Raw genomic sequence first — 15,468 nt, 5'->3', positions numbered from 1 at the left:
TTTTCTTCTATTTTTCCTGTATCAGACTCCCTTCTGTGAACAACAGATCTCACACCCAACCCATCAGTCTCAGAATACTAGGCCCTTGTCCATGACTAGAGCTCATAGGTGCTACGATTACCACCACAACAATAATAATGGTTTCATATAGAATCCTTCCTGTATTGGCATGCATTCCTTGAATGCCAATTTGGCAGGGTAATTTTCCCAACCTATTTAGAGCAGCTGAAGGATATACTAGGTAAATAAATATACACACCAGAAGGAGGCAGGTATGTCATTGTTTAGGAGGCAGAGTACATAGCATTTTCCAAATTCAGAATAGTACATCTTTGAGAAAAGTTGTTTTTAAATATTTTAACATAGTTTTAGTCATGACAAACTGGGGAACAGATGCAGGAATCTGTACCTAAACAGAATAGTAATTTTTATACTTGTCACTTGTGACATGATGCCAGAGAGAGAGCCTCTCAAGTAGTATCCAAGTGGCAGCAGTCATATTTTTAAAAGAAAAGCATATAACTTTAACTTCCCTCTAGATGTGCAACCTTTATATGTCAAAGGAGAGTGTTTGCTAACAAGACTGAACTCACAAGACTCATTTTTCCCTAAGAAGTCAGCTTTCTAAGGTTATTGTTTAATAATACAAAGAAAAAGGAAGATCTACCTTAAATTAATCAATGTACATGGGATGACCATATTACAAATTCAAAAATACAGTATACAAAGCAATTAAATGTACAAAACAAAGATCAAGGACAAATTTGGTGTCACTTATACCCTGGCTGATGGCACTGAAGTCAAGGAGGCTGACCAAGTATAAATGAGGTCAAACTTTGAAGTCCTGTATTGTTAACTAGTTCTCTCAAACAGAGCGTGAACTAATCTTTTAATCCTTTGTCTGGTTACAAAAGAGTGGCTCTACAATGCTCAGATAATTTCAGTGAGACTCTTGGGTGCTCTTATGGACTTTAATTCACCCCTGTAGAGCCATTTATTAAAAAAAAACACACAACAAAAAAGCCCCCCCCCAAAATACAACAGAGTAAGTAGATGTCAAAAGGATTCATACCTAACAGGCAATGCAGAGGACATCTTAATAAATGCCCATCCTCTATTATCTGTCTCTAGCCTTCCTTGCACTGTGGTGAGGTTCATTACTGATATCTCATAAAGGGAGTGTTAGCCTCTATAATGTTCATTCTTTAGCGACAGCAAGGTTGGCTGTCCTTTTTTTGCATTTTAATGTCCCAGTTTAAAAAAAAACAACATTCCATATTTAATTCAGATAAATATTATGGAAACGTAAACAGTACGTGTTAATGGTACACCCTTTCAATGTCAAGAAATAAAAGACTTGACCAAATATCATAGTGTTATGCTGGAGGGTGTTGGTGACTGCTTTGATCTATGGGCAATCATAGACCTCATTGAAGCTGATGGGCTGCTAGCTGCCCTTCATCCTGGTTGAATGAGCAAAGCAATTAAGTTTTTTTAGGGAAGAAGAGAGCTGAAACAAAGATAAGCCACTGCCCAAAGTATTAGCCATATGAAAAGCTTGAGCAAAATCTAACCTATGGAGAATAAGAGGGGTTTCCCTGGGAATTGATTGCAAACACATTGGCTAGGGCTTTGATTGATTACAGCTGTGTGTGTTTGTCTGAGTGAAAAGTGGGCAGCCAGCAAAAAGCAGCCTGGAAAAAGAATAGAAGCGCTGGTAGAAGCAGCACATATACTAAAATTGGAACGATACAGAGAAGATTAGCATGGCCTTCACAGAAAACCAAGGGAGCACAGTGCTGGCTGAAAAGGTACAATGTGTTAAGTTTGCAATAATGTTTGTTAGCAAACAGCAAGCAAGGAAACTGCGTCCTTCTGTTTTTTCCTAGTATGTTCAGGGAAAAAGTACTTTGTGCACATTCTCTGTAAATAAACAGGATCACACCAAAGAAATACCTGACTCCATCACCTATTTCTCTTTCTAATGGAAACAACCCAGTAAGGCCCTGAATATTAGCTAGTTACTCAGGCTAACAGGTGTAACACTTGGTCATTTATAGCCTGATCCAATGCCCTATGAATTTAATGGAAACATGCCCAATGAGTTCAATTGACATTAGATCAATCCTTAATCTCCAATTCAGCAGCCTGTTCCTACTCAGCAAAGCACTTAAGCATGTGCTTAGCTTTAGGGCCGTCCTTAAGTCCCATTGAAGTCACGGGGACTTAAGCAGATGCTTAAATACTTTGTTGCACTGAGTTCTTAGTGAGCCACTTAGTCCTGCATTCCTTCCATGTGTAAATATTTCACTGGCTTCAGAAGAAGTTACGCTAGTGAAAAAACTTTAGGTCAGTTCCTTTAAATTTTTCTACATATTGTACTTGTATACAGTACTTCTTTTCAATTGTAAATTAAGGATGAATTAGATCATTTCTATTTTGACATTAAATAAAAAATCAGAAAGAATCGAAGCATTTAAACCATTTTTAATGTAATAATTTGTATGTGGTGCATATGGGACCTTCCATACAAGGATATCAAAGTCTTTTTTACAAAACAGCAAATTGGTGGCAGGGGTAGGACTAGAATCCAGGAGTTCTGCTTCCAGTCACCTGCTCTGACTGTTAGATAAACTCCCAGAGTTTAAGCTGATCTGTTCAAGGGCATGCTTCTGAGAATGGTACAGGAGTGTGGCACTGAAGCAAAGACCATTGGGGAATGGCAACAAAAAAGGGAAGATGGTACAGTAACATCTAGGTCACTGAAGTGGGGAATGTGAATAGCTGACACATGGTTCAAAGGCCAGGGATCTTTCATTCCTAGCCTCCACAAACTATCTACTCCTCCCCTTCTTGCACACACATATACCCTCACAAGTTTTACAGTACTCAGACCCTTCCGATCATTGGTACTGATTAATGTAGGGAAAGATTGCTCATTTATAATGTGCAAGCACTATCTACAGCATGGGTTCTCAACCTTTTTCCTTCTGAGGCCCTCCCCAACATGCTATAAAAATTCCATGGCCTGCAAGCAGGGCAATTGCCCAGGGCTTCATGCCACAAGGGGCCTCCCCGCGAAGCTAAGTTGCTCGGGCTTCAGCCCGGAGCAGCAGGGCTCCGGATTCAGCTTTCTGCCCTTGGCCCCAGTGAGTCTAACACTGGCACTGGTCTCTGGTTTATTTTGGTGGTCCCCCTGAAACCTGCTCACGCCCTCCCTAGGGGGCCCCGGACCCCTAGTTGAGAACCGCTGATCTACAGGATAACTCAGTTTTTAAGGTAGTCTTGTGTTACTATACAAGGATATATTATAATTCCTGTGCCTTCCCTGACCAAAGACAAAGCAGTTTAGCTCAAAAAGGAAACTGTATTATAGCTGAGGGACAAGAGCCCAAGGCTACTGTTATCACTCTTGCACTACTAACGATCAAAATTGTGTTTTAAACCTGCTGTTTAAATATTTTAACTCTCGAGCTTGCCAGATATGAAGAGAAATGGCTATTTCTGTTCATTAACCATTCTAATCAGCGGAGTCCTTTAGAAGCAATAAGCTGTTTTATGATTGGACATAAAATTTGATGCTTTTTTTCCAAAAAACCTCTTAATTGGAAATCCCAAATCTTCCCCCAAAAGCAATTCATTATAAAATACATGAAAACAGGTGAATGTACAGTTTCCTTCTACCACATATACAGGAGATCAGCTCCTTTAATTTATTGGTTTTAAGCTTTTCAGGACACTATTATTTTTACTTGTGAGCAATCCCAAGTCTAAGGGAAAAGGGTAGGGAGGTGGAGGTAAGTATGAATCCATCCAAATCAATAGGAATGTTGCTGTTGACTTCAGTGAATCTGGAATTTCATCCTGTATATCTACTGATTTGAGTGGTGGTAGTGATGTTTTTTAAATGGTTCTTGATAAACCTGTTAAATAACTTAGGTCAAAGTAACTAGAAAATAATGGAGAGGTCAAAGATTAAGGTCAAAGGTCTCTGAACATCTACATGAGAACACAGCAGTGGAAGAGACCTCTTGGCTTATACAGTTCAGTCCCCTGCTACTGCAGGCAAACACATTATATATCTCTATTCATAAACATATCTAGACAGACTTATACCTTTTGTGAGCAGTTCTAAAGCATTTGGAGGCAACATGGCAAGTGCTAAATGTGGAGGCACACAAAATGCCTGGATAGTAGGGGGTGAATAGGAAAGTTCTATATACTTTATCTAATAACTTTATAAAAACAACAAGGAGTCTGGTGGCACCTTAAAGACTAACAGATTTATTTGGGCATAAGCTTTCGTGGGTAAAAACCTCACTTCTTCGGATGCATAGAGTGAAAGTTACAGATGCAGGCATTATATACTGACACATGGAGAGCAGGGAGTTACTTCGCAAGTGGAGAACCAGTGTTGAGAGGGCCAATTCAATCAGGGTGGATGTAGTCCACTCCCAATAATAGATGAGGAGGTGTCAATTCCAGGAGAGGAAAAGCTGCTTCTGTAATGAGCCAGCCACTCGCAGTCTCTATTCAAGCCCAGATTAATGGTGTTGAATTTGCAAATGAATTTTAGTTCTGCTGTTTCTCTTTGAAGTCTGTTTCTGACGTTTTTTTGTTCAATTATAGTGTGGTGTGTAGTTGCTGGTGGGTATTGTCCTTGTTGGGCCTGTCCTGTCCTGTAGTAAAGGACAGGCCCAACAAGGACAATAACAGAACACCACTGGCCATCACATACAGCCCCCAGCTAAAACCTCTCCAGCGCATTATCCACGATCTACAACCTATCCTGGAAAATGATCCCTCACTCTCACAGACCTTGGGAAGCAGGCCAGTCCTCGCTTACAGACAACCCCCCAACCTGAAGGAAATACTCACCAGCAACTACACACTACACCACAGAAACACCAACCCAAGGACCAATCCCTGTAGCAAACCTCGTTGCCTACTCTGTCTCCATATCTACTCTGGCGACACCACCAGAGGACCCAGCCACATCAGCCACACCATCAAGGGCTCATTCATCTGCACATCCACTAATGTTATATAAGCCATCATGTGCCAGCAATGCCCCTCTGCCATGTACATTGGCCAAACCGGACAGTCCCTCCACAAAAGAATAAATGGACACAAATTGGACATCAGGAATGGTAACATACATAAGCCAGTAAGTGAACACTTCAATCTCCCTGGTCATTCTATTACAGATTTAAAAGTCACTATCATTGAACAAAAAAAGTCAGAAACAGACTTCAAAGAGAAACAGCAGAACTAAAATTCATTTGCAAATTTAACACCATTAATCTGGGCTTGAATAGGACTGGGAGTGGCTGGCTCATTACAGAAGCAGCTTTTCCTCTCCTGGAATTGACACCTCCTCATCTATTATTGGGAGAAGTGAGGTTTTTACCCACGAAAGCTTATGCCCAAATAAATCTGTTAGTCTTTAAGGTGCCACCAGACTCCTTGTTGTTTTTGTAGATACAGACTAACACGGCTACCCCCTGATAATAACTTTATGTATCTTCACCTAGTTTCTTCACTATTCTATAGGATGAAGATAACAAATGCCTCTTATGAAATGTATTATCAAACAAAACTCTGCCTATTCTATAATCTCAAATATCTATTGACGTACCTATCAATTCTTCTTGAAAGAGCGGGTAATTTTTTTTTTTACCACCATCCAGATTCTGCCAGAATATACAATTTGATATAAAGATTGCTCATGTCTATAGACGCATGCACATAGTACACAGTGCATAAGCAAAGATATTGTCTTGATTGATATGTTTGGCTCAAGTGCAAACACTATGTTAAAATGACAAAGGTGTGTAACATATCTGAGCAAAACATAAGAACTTCCAGAGTTTAAATCTCCACTTCTTCCTTCAACTTGTCCTCATGTCCTATTACATAGCAAGAGTCTCAAGGCATAAATTGACCCTTCATTACACCATGGAAGGGGGGGGGGAGAGAGCAGTTCACTCTTAAGTTCCATCATCAACATCCACCAAAGGAAACTTAAGGCAGCTTTAAACTTCAGCCAGATCTCCATAGGTAACCTGCCAATGGAAGTTCTCTTGCAAATGTGTTGTTCTAGCGTTTTCCCTTCATTCCCTAGCCACTCTCCTTCCCTCACTGTTCCGAACCTCTTTCAGAGCTGATTCAGGCCCAAAATAGACCACAAGTTGTTTGGGAAGACTTTCTACCACAAGAAACTACTGACTATTTCACAGTGGAAACACCAGAATACAAGGAAAGAATAGGGCCTATTCAATTAATTTGTGGCTTTTTTAAGATACTTTTTTAAACACCACTAACCATCTCTTAATAAACACTTAAACTAATATGTCTGTTTCCTCATTTATACTCTACTACATCCTGGGGTGCAATCCAGATCAGTGAAGAGCTGTGTCACCTCTTACCTTGTAATTCTGAGTGCCTCACAAGGCCTTGCTACTGTAGCTCTCTGTGTGGGATGCCCACAGTCAGCGATAAGCAAACACTCTATGGGCTTGTCTACACTTGAAATGGTAGAGTGGCACTGCAGCTGCACCACTGTAATGCTTCAGGGTAGACACTACTCCGATGGGAGGTGTTCTCCCTCATGCTGTCTACACCAGGCGTTAGGTCGACTTAGCTACGTCAATAAGGGGTGTAGATTTTTCACACCCCATGGCAATGTAGTTGGATTGACCTAACTTTTCAGCCCAGTACAGGCCAACATCTGTGTATTGGGAAGCCCTAGTCCAATGCTTTGGATCCTGGAGCCTGCCTGCAATAGCACAAATTTCCAAAGGCTTCCACCAGCTTTGGTTAACGGCTGGTAAGGTGACTTCACACTCTCCCCAGTCCCTAATTTCCCCCCTAAAAATGCATTTTCTGAAAAGTCCACACTGCCCTAGAACAGACAGAGGAATGCTAAGGATTGTTGTTCCTTTGAAAAGTCAATATCCAAAGGTTTGTTCCTTTAACCGGAGTTACCAAATAGTTCATTTCAAACAGAACACTGGATTAGTTTAGATTAAAAAATAAATCATTCCAAAGAGATAGATTTTAAGTGGATACAAGTATAAGGGTTAAAGTCAGAAATGGATATAAGAGAAATAAAGATAAAATGCTTTCTAATAACTAAAACTTAAGCTAGATTAGGTTCAAGGTAAAAGCTTCATCACATGTTTCCATCAAGAAGGTGACCCAACTCCTGCATCAGAATCTAGGCCCCCAAAGGCAAAGTGTCTTCCACCAAAAACTACAAAGGTAACTTTGCCCCGCTCTTTTATAGTCCAATAAATCTTTGAAATGGAATCTTCTGAAGGATATCTCCAGACACATGTATTTCCAGCTGTGAGGTAAGCAACATGGAGTTTGTCTTGAAGGACCTGTTGCTTCTCCCACTGGAGTTTTTTCAGCTAAAATGAAAATTATTTAGTTCCTGAACCCTCGAGTTCAAGGAAAAGAACATTAGATACGTGATGGTCAATCTCCTCTCTTGCCATGATAGTGTGAGGTTTGCCTCCACTTCTTGTTAGCTGGATAGGTCTGTTTAGGTGTGATACGTAAATACATTTTCATTGTCTTTCAAAGTACTTTGGAAGTAATTTCCAGGTGGGGAAACTACATTCCTTTGTCTGGGATAGATCAGTTTAACAACTTTTCCTAGGCAAGGATGTCTGGCCTATTAGTGACATCCTTCAAAGGGAATTCAGAACTTTACATATAATGTTCCTAAATACAGTTCACCATGATGTTATTGACCAACAGGTTATTAGTTTTCAAATTATACCTCACAAAGCATATTTTGTGTGAAGACTATTATAATAGTGTGTAGAGTGTGGACACGGGGTGATTAGGGTCACATACTCCCCCAAACACTCTACTTAGTTTGATATTCAAATAGATATCAATCTATGTTAGTTATTTCTGAGCGGACACATGGGTCACAGGACATTGTTTCTGTGCCCTAACTAAATTAGTTTAACTCTTGAAATCCAATTTCAGGTGCAAACGGTCACATTTATGAATTCCAAAAAAAAAATTTCCATTAATATTTTCTAACATTCACTTATGCTGCGCTGTTTCCATGGATATTCCTGCCAGAACAGACATAGAAAATAGACATAAAAGGAATGGGCAAAGCAAGTTGATTGTAAAATGTGATTAAATATTTCCATATATTTTGCACTATTTTGTCCAGTTCTGTGAGCAGTGGAAGGAAAGTGGGTATTTCACAGTCAGGAAATATACGCTCACAATCCAGCTTGCTCCAGTTAGTATTTATATGGTAGCAGCAACTAATAATCCCAAGAAGGGGTCAAGAGGCCTCAGTGAACTCATGGTGCTAGGTGCTGTACTAGATGAGGTAAACAGATGTTAACTGACTGGGGAATGGACAAGAAGGATGAGGTAACAATGGAACAAGAAAGATTTGTACACTGAGTGATAGACATAGCTTGTCACCTACTTAGCCATTGTTAGCAGACAAAATATGGGCTCTTGCACTGGCTACAAATCAAACGTGGGTCTCCTAAGTGAGACAAGAAGTTCATCCATTATTAAGTATGAAATTAATAGGCAGCAGGTTTAAAACAAACAAAAGTATTTCTTTACACAATGCACAGTCAGCCCGAGGAACTCATTGCCAGGGGATATTGTGAAGGCCAAAACTATAACAGGGTTCAAAAAAGAACTAGATACATTCATGGAGGATAGGTCCATCATATTAGCCAAGATGATCAGGGGTGCAACAGCATGCACTGAATGTCCCTAGCCTCTATTTGCCAGAAGCTGGGAGTGGACAACGGGAGATAGATCACTCAATGATTGCCTGTTCTGTTCGTTCCTTTTGATGCATCTGTCATTGGCCACTGTCGGAAGACAGGATACTGGCCTAGATGGACCATTGGTCTGACCCACTATGGCCATTTTTATGAGAAATGAGTTAATAGTACAGGAATATGTGACAACAATCTGTGGGGGAAAGTGCCATGTCAGAAGCAGGTTTTAAGGAGGAGAGGGAGGGTGCTCAGAACACAACGTACACATGAAGGGATATACTGTGGTCGGTCCTAAAGTCTTTACAACATTCACTTATGAAGCCAACTGGGAGGATTTTGACATAAGCACTGCAGGATCTGGCCCTTCACCTTAACCACCTCAGGTTAGAACCAATAGAAGAACGAAGAGCAGCAGGAAAGAAAACTTTTAAGTTGTTTCCTTCAAATAGTGTTCAATTTTTTGTTTCTGGGGTGAGACAGGGTCTCCTTCAAATGAAAGATTTAGCCCTCAAGCTGCAAGACTCTGCTGAGACTTGAAGAACTCAGTGTCAAGGATTCCCCTGCTTGCGGGTGGCCCTTGAAGCCAGCTTTCACCGCATAAAGCTAATGCAGCTTCAGGCTGCATTTGCTTTATAGTTGTTTTAGCAGTGACAGCCCGGGATTGCAAACCCCATTCCATCCCCCCACTTCCCCTCCCACTCAACCTGCTCTCAAGTTCTCCCTCCCTGTGCACAGCACCACAAACTCAGAGAAGACAGGGTTCAGAGCTAAAGCGAGATGGGGTATCAATTCCCTGTCCCCTCCTCCCTAGTATTCTTCTGCCATTTCTCTAGGAAAAATGTTGCTCAGTTATTAGATCAGAGTAATTACAGTGGTTTCATAGCTGCAGTGTTGTCAAATGGCAACTGAATTAAGTCATGGGGGAGAAAAGGGCATGAACGCAAATGCTATAAAACCACTGCTACCACACAAAGCTGACCTTTGTGCCTCTCTCTAGGAGAAGACTTTAATATACTTCTTCCCTTTAAGCCACAGCTCATCTTTGAACTTATTACACAGCATTAGTTTACAGCACATTGCACAGTCTATTCGATAATGTTCAATGCCACTTCTTGATGAGGATTAGTATTTACACATGACTTAACAATTAGTTTCAGCAGCAAATGGGACTGAAATGGAGAAGTAGTTCTGCTAGGACAGTAAATAGATAAACTTCACTAGCTCTGATTTAGTTAACCTGTATCAACACGCCGGATGGAGGAAAAGCCAACAAATCACCTCAAATCCCACATATTGTTTAAAGATTTATGATAAAGTAATACACACTGGGTAGCCTTGTACTGAATGCCATTAAGAGGAATGCTATTCTCAAATAGGTAACATACAATTTGGAAAGATAATTGAATTACACAAAATCCAACATAAGAGCCATCAACTATGACAAAATGCAAGTCTCTAAAGTATAGGGAGAATGTTTCCTGCTTTGTTTCTTAAAAAGCTGTAAGTATCCTATTACCATAGAAAAATTCACATCAAACACTTGAACTACCAAAGCAGAATTGTTAAAAGAAACAAAAACTCTTTCCCATGCATATGTGCTCAGGTATTTGGAATATCAAATGTACAAGAAATGTACATTTTAAGTGGTTCCACAGTTAATTACAATATATATTCCCAGTCCATTTAACCCTTCTGATTTTTTTAAGGTATAATTGCTTTGGAAAGGAGAAAAAAAATCTGAAAATGATGAAAAGCAGAACACTATTTATTTTACTGTGCCTACTGAACAAGAAACTACACCAATACAAATGTAGTTGCCTTTGATATCAAGGAGATAAAGTGGTAGACTGTAAGTAGTGATAGAACATTCAAAATACTTTGTTATTTATATCCACATGGAACAGACTGTGATGACATCTATGCAGACACCATTGACATCATCTTCAAAGAGATTCCCCCAGTCTTCACCACTATCACCTGGTGCATACCACTTGAGCTAAAAGGAGTAATTCTATTAGTTTAAAAAAAAGCGATAGACTGTTATACTTGTTGTGGTCAGGAAGGACCCTGAGCAAATAGACACAAACGTAAATGGAGCCCTCAGAGCATAATCATTCCCACCCCTTCTGACAAATAAATTCACTGTATGCAGATCGCTATCAACAGACTTACAATTTGTACACTAGACAATGCACAGATACAACTCATTTTATTTTGCTATAAAACAGAGATTCAATATACTGGACTTCATGATAAATAAGATCCACTGTGTACATGTATAATTTTATCCCTGTCTGATCCTGAAAAGCCATCAACTGTACTAATAAAGAGTTGGTCCACAGTTAAATACAAGGTGTGGGAGTGAAGTTCTATGGCTATGTGACACAAACTATGCACACAGCAAGCCTGTTCTACTCCTGGGAGCAGACTGGGATGCAGTAGTAAAATTTAATAATTAATGGAGATATCCCATCTCCTGGAACTGGAAAGGACCTTGAAAGGTCATTGAGTCTAGCCCCCTACCTTCATTAGCAGGACCAAGTACTGATTTTGCCCCAGATCCCCAAGTGGCCCACTCAAGGATTGAACTCACAACCTTGGGTTTAGCAGGCCAATGCTCAAACCATTGAGCTATCAGGTACTCAACCAATATTTTATGATTAGAGGCTTTTGCCTCTCATAAAATCTCATAAAAAGAGAAACTGCAGCGTTTCCATTTGTTTGTAGAATCTAGATTCATAGATTCATAGATTATAGGACTGGAAGGGACCTCGAGAGGTCATCGAGTCCAGTCCCCTGCCCGCATGGCAGGACCAAATACTGTCTAGACCATCCCTGATAGACATTTATCTAACCTACTCTTAAATATCTCCAGAGACGGAGATTCCACAACCTCCCTAGGCAATTTGTTCCAGTGTTTAACCACCCTGACAGTTAGGAACTTTTTCCTAATGTCCAACCTAGACCTCCCTTGCTGCAGTTTAAACCCATTGTTTCTGGTTCTATCCTTAGAGGCTAAGGTGAACAAGTTCTCTCCCTCCTCCTTATGACACCTAGCACATATTGTTCCTGCTTTTCTCTTCTAATCACGAGTTCCAGTACATACTTTTCTCCATTATTGTCTTCTATACATTTTCTCAGTATGGCCCTTATACCAGTGGTTCTCAAACTAGGGCCGTCGCTTGTTCAGGGAAAACCCCTGGTGGGCCGGGCCAGTTTGTTTACCAGTCGCATCCGCAGGTTCGGCCGATCGCGGCTCCCACTGGCCGTGGTTTGCCGCTCTAGGCCAATGGGGGCTGCAGGAAGCGGCGCAGGCCGAGGGACATGCTGGCCGCGGCTTCTCACAGCCCCCACTGGCCTGGAGCGGCGAACCGCGGCTAGTGGGAGTCACGATCGGCCAAACCTGAGGATGCAGCAGGTAAACAAATCGGCCCAGCCCGCCAGGGGCTTTCCCTGCACAAGCAGTGGCCCTAGTTTGAGAACCACTGCCTTATGCCACAGTCAGGCAAAATTCCAATTGACTTTAATGGAAGTGCAGAATTGGGTCGCATATGCAGATTCAGTCCTGCAGTCTGTATACCAACTAAATTTCTGCCGGTATCAGTTAGCTTCCCACTAATGTCAGTTTTTCCTTATACTCAAAGCACTTGAGGATTTTGCTTTTCATTTGTAGTTGACTTCATAGTTATGTACCAAGAAAAGATTAAATACAGCTGATTCCACTTATCTGAAGTGCTATTCTCTTAATGGCTGGTTCAGCATATTTTTGCATTTTTCATAATGTGATGTTTAGTAAAGACATGCTGTAGGGTCCAAATTAATTTGAGTAAAATTGATCCGTAGGCAACAGCTGACTTGTAAGCAACACAAACACTTTTGCCATTCATACTTTGCAGTTAAAATATTACTCCGAGCAAAACATTGTAACCAAATTTAATTCTGAGTATATACCCTGAACAAAAGAGAGGAAAATGAGAAAACCTATTTTATTTTAAGCACTATGTGAGGTTGTGTTTTCTGATGTCTTGGGTATCTCAATGCAAAATGTCATATGGTAGAAGAATAAAAATTTAAAAAGTGGGAAATAGCTATGAAAACTAGCAGCCATTTGTGGTGGGGGAAGGGAATTGACTAGCAAGTTCAAATGTCTACTTCTTGAATTTATCAGAATTTAAACTACTACCACACACTGCCTCTTCAGGCCAACAATACTTTCATAAGAAAATATGCACAACACACATGAGAACTGATTCTGTGAAGGTCTGATGAATAATATCCTTAGATGATCAATTATTTTTCTTTCTATAGTTTTTATTATTTTTCAAAAGTGTGTGCAATAGATGGAAACAATTTTTGTTCAAGAATATTATTCTTAATACTTTTGCATGTCATTTATATTGAAAAGAAATTTCCTCTATTTCAGTGAAATTGTTTTTCAGAGAACCATTCCCCTGATTTGCTATTATTATAACCCCCAAATTATACACATTCCATGTCAAAATCAGACATACTATGACTGCACATGGGGATCTGTGAGAAATAACTTTGAAACCTGTTTCAGCTATGTTCCCAATATACCCACCACTTGAGCAGACCAGCAAGAATAAGAATGCACTTGCCTTAGAAGGGAATTCCTATTTTATAGCTAACGTTTCGGTGTACAAAGGATTTTGATTTTAAAGAGTTCATCTCCACAATTCATTAGACACTTCCTCCAAAAGACACACACAACCACAATCACATTTGTTACTGTACCATTTTCCAACTAGTCCTCAAACTAACTCACACAGGATCAAAGGGCCTGTCTATGGTTTATTAATGGATTCCTTCAATATCCAAATAAATTCCATTGGATCAAAGGTATGCTCTGGGTTTGTCTAAACAGACCGGACCAACATTCTAATTAGCAGAGAGACTGAGTATTTCTTCAAATTCAAAAAAAAATATTTTCTCTCAATAATTCAATTTCAAATGGTCTTAAGATCATAAACTCCTAACTTCCCCAGTCTCTGGAGGAGTTTGGATCCAGATCTAAAATTTTCAGCTAGGGTCAATTTCTATGCATGCAAACACTATTAAAGATTATTAATGTGATAAGAGGAAAAAATGAATATTAAGTCTGGTAAACACACTCCCTTTCAATGAGGAAAAAAAAAAAACCCTGCTGATTTTATACACAGGGTCTATGAGTACAGCCAAATACAGTGGTCTTTTTGAGGGCAAAGTAGAACAAGAAAATAATTTAAATGTCCTTAAATATCTTAGGCTTATTTGCCCTCCCTGGAGTGCTTCTTCTTTCACTGTCTTCCTGAGGTTTCACTATCCCAATTTATTCAGGCACACAGATGGTATAAAAAGACTAAGCCAACCACTCATGCCACAAAAACATTACCTTGTGATTTAGGTGACCAATCACATAGCATAAACATTGACTCACAAATAACCAGTACTTGACTGACAGCTTAAACCTGATAGTTCTTGATAATCAGGAACACAAAATGATTTAGTTGACAATTATGAATAGAGAACAATTCTGTAAAAAAATTACAAGCTGTTTGCAGATAAAGAAAAAGGAGTCGAATTTATCAAGTTATTTATTGTGAATTACTCTGCTCTAGTCTGCAGTCATAGTCCAGAAGATTGAATGGGCAAATGAGTTTGAAACAGGAGAGAGAGCTTTCAGGGGCCAGCAAAGGACTGTGCAATGAACTACCAAAGGAACTAGGGACCATCACAATACTTTCCACCTTCCACTGTAAGTGCAAGGAGCATTTCTTGGCTTTGCCTTCTCTAACATAAACACAGAGCAACGTGAATATATAGGAATTACATCTTTATAATAAAATAGTTCAAAACAAAACACTCCTTGTGCACACTACTCCTTACTACACACACTACACTCCTTGTACTCACCACTCCTCTTACTCCTGGAGAAAGGATGAGAGAACAAATGTGTGACAGATGTTAGACATTGCATCATGCACTCCTAAAAGATGCTCAGATATGACGGTGATGAGCGTGGTGTCAGAATGTATACAGAATAGGATATAAGGATACACTTACCCCTTAAGGGACCCTTCAGAACACACAGCAGATTCACACAGATGGAGCAGCTAGAGAGCAAGTTGCACTGTTGTTGCCTGTGATTTATTTGTTCTGTGGCTAAATAGCAGACTTAAGTCAACAGAGCTGATGATACAGTATTTTTTACAAACATTAATTTTACTTTACTATGTACAAAATATATAGTGTAGCAAAATGCACAGATGTGAGAAGAAATAATAATTGAATGAGAATATTTAGTGGCCAGAAGATTATAACTATGTTGCTATATTACAATTTATAAGGATGGATTCATTAATATTCATTTTTAAGCACTCAAAAGTAGAACTGGTCAAAAAAAAATTAATCAAAACATTTATGATGAAAAATGCTTTTTCCTAAGAAATATTGCTTTTCCTTTTCTTTTATTCCCCCTAGGATTTTTGTCCAATCCCTCCTCCCCCGCTCCAATAAATAAATAAAACCCCTAAGCCATTTTTGGTTTCCAAAAAATAAAAATGCTCCGGTTTGGGTCTTTTAAAAACTAACAACATTTTGGTTTTTGCATTATTGATGAAAGCCTGAAAAATTCCGTGACAATTTTTTGGATGAAAATTAAACTTTTTGGGGGGGTTCAAAACTAAAA

General features: G+C 39.6%; 1 pseudogene; it reads left to right on the top strand.

Annotated features, from left to right (window-relative positions):
* The first annotated feature begins 1,711 nt into the window (after nt 1–1,711).
* On the top strand, nt 1,712–1,772 carry LOC112059882 (U6 spliceosomal RNA; annotated as a pseudogene).
* Nucleotides 1,773–15,468: the final 13,696 nt, after the last annotated feature.

The sequence above is a fragment of the Chrysemys picta genome, chromosome 14, assembly GCF_011386835.1.
Source record: "Chrysemys picta bellii isolate R12L10 chromosome 14, ASM1138683v2, whole genome shotgun sequence".
Lineage (NCBI taxonomy): Eukaryota > Metazoa > Chordata > Testudines > Emydidae > Chrysemys > Chrysemys picta.
Note: the sequence above shows the minus strand (reverse complement) of the source record. Positions and strands in the feature narration are given on the sequence as shown.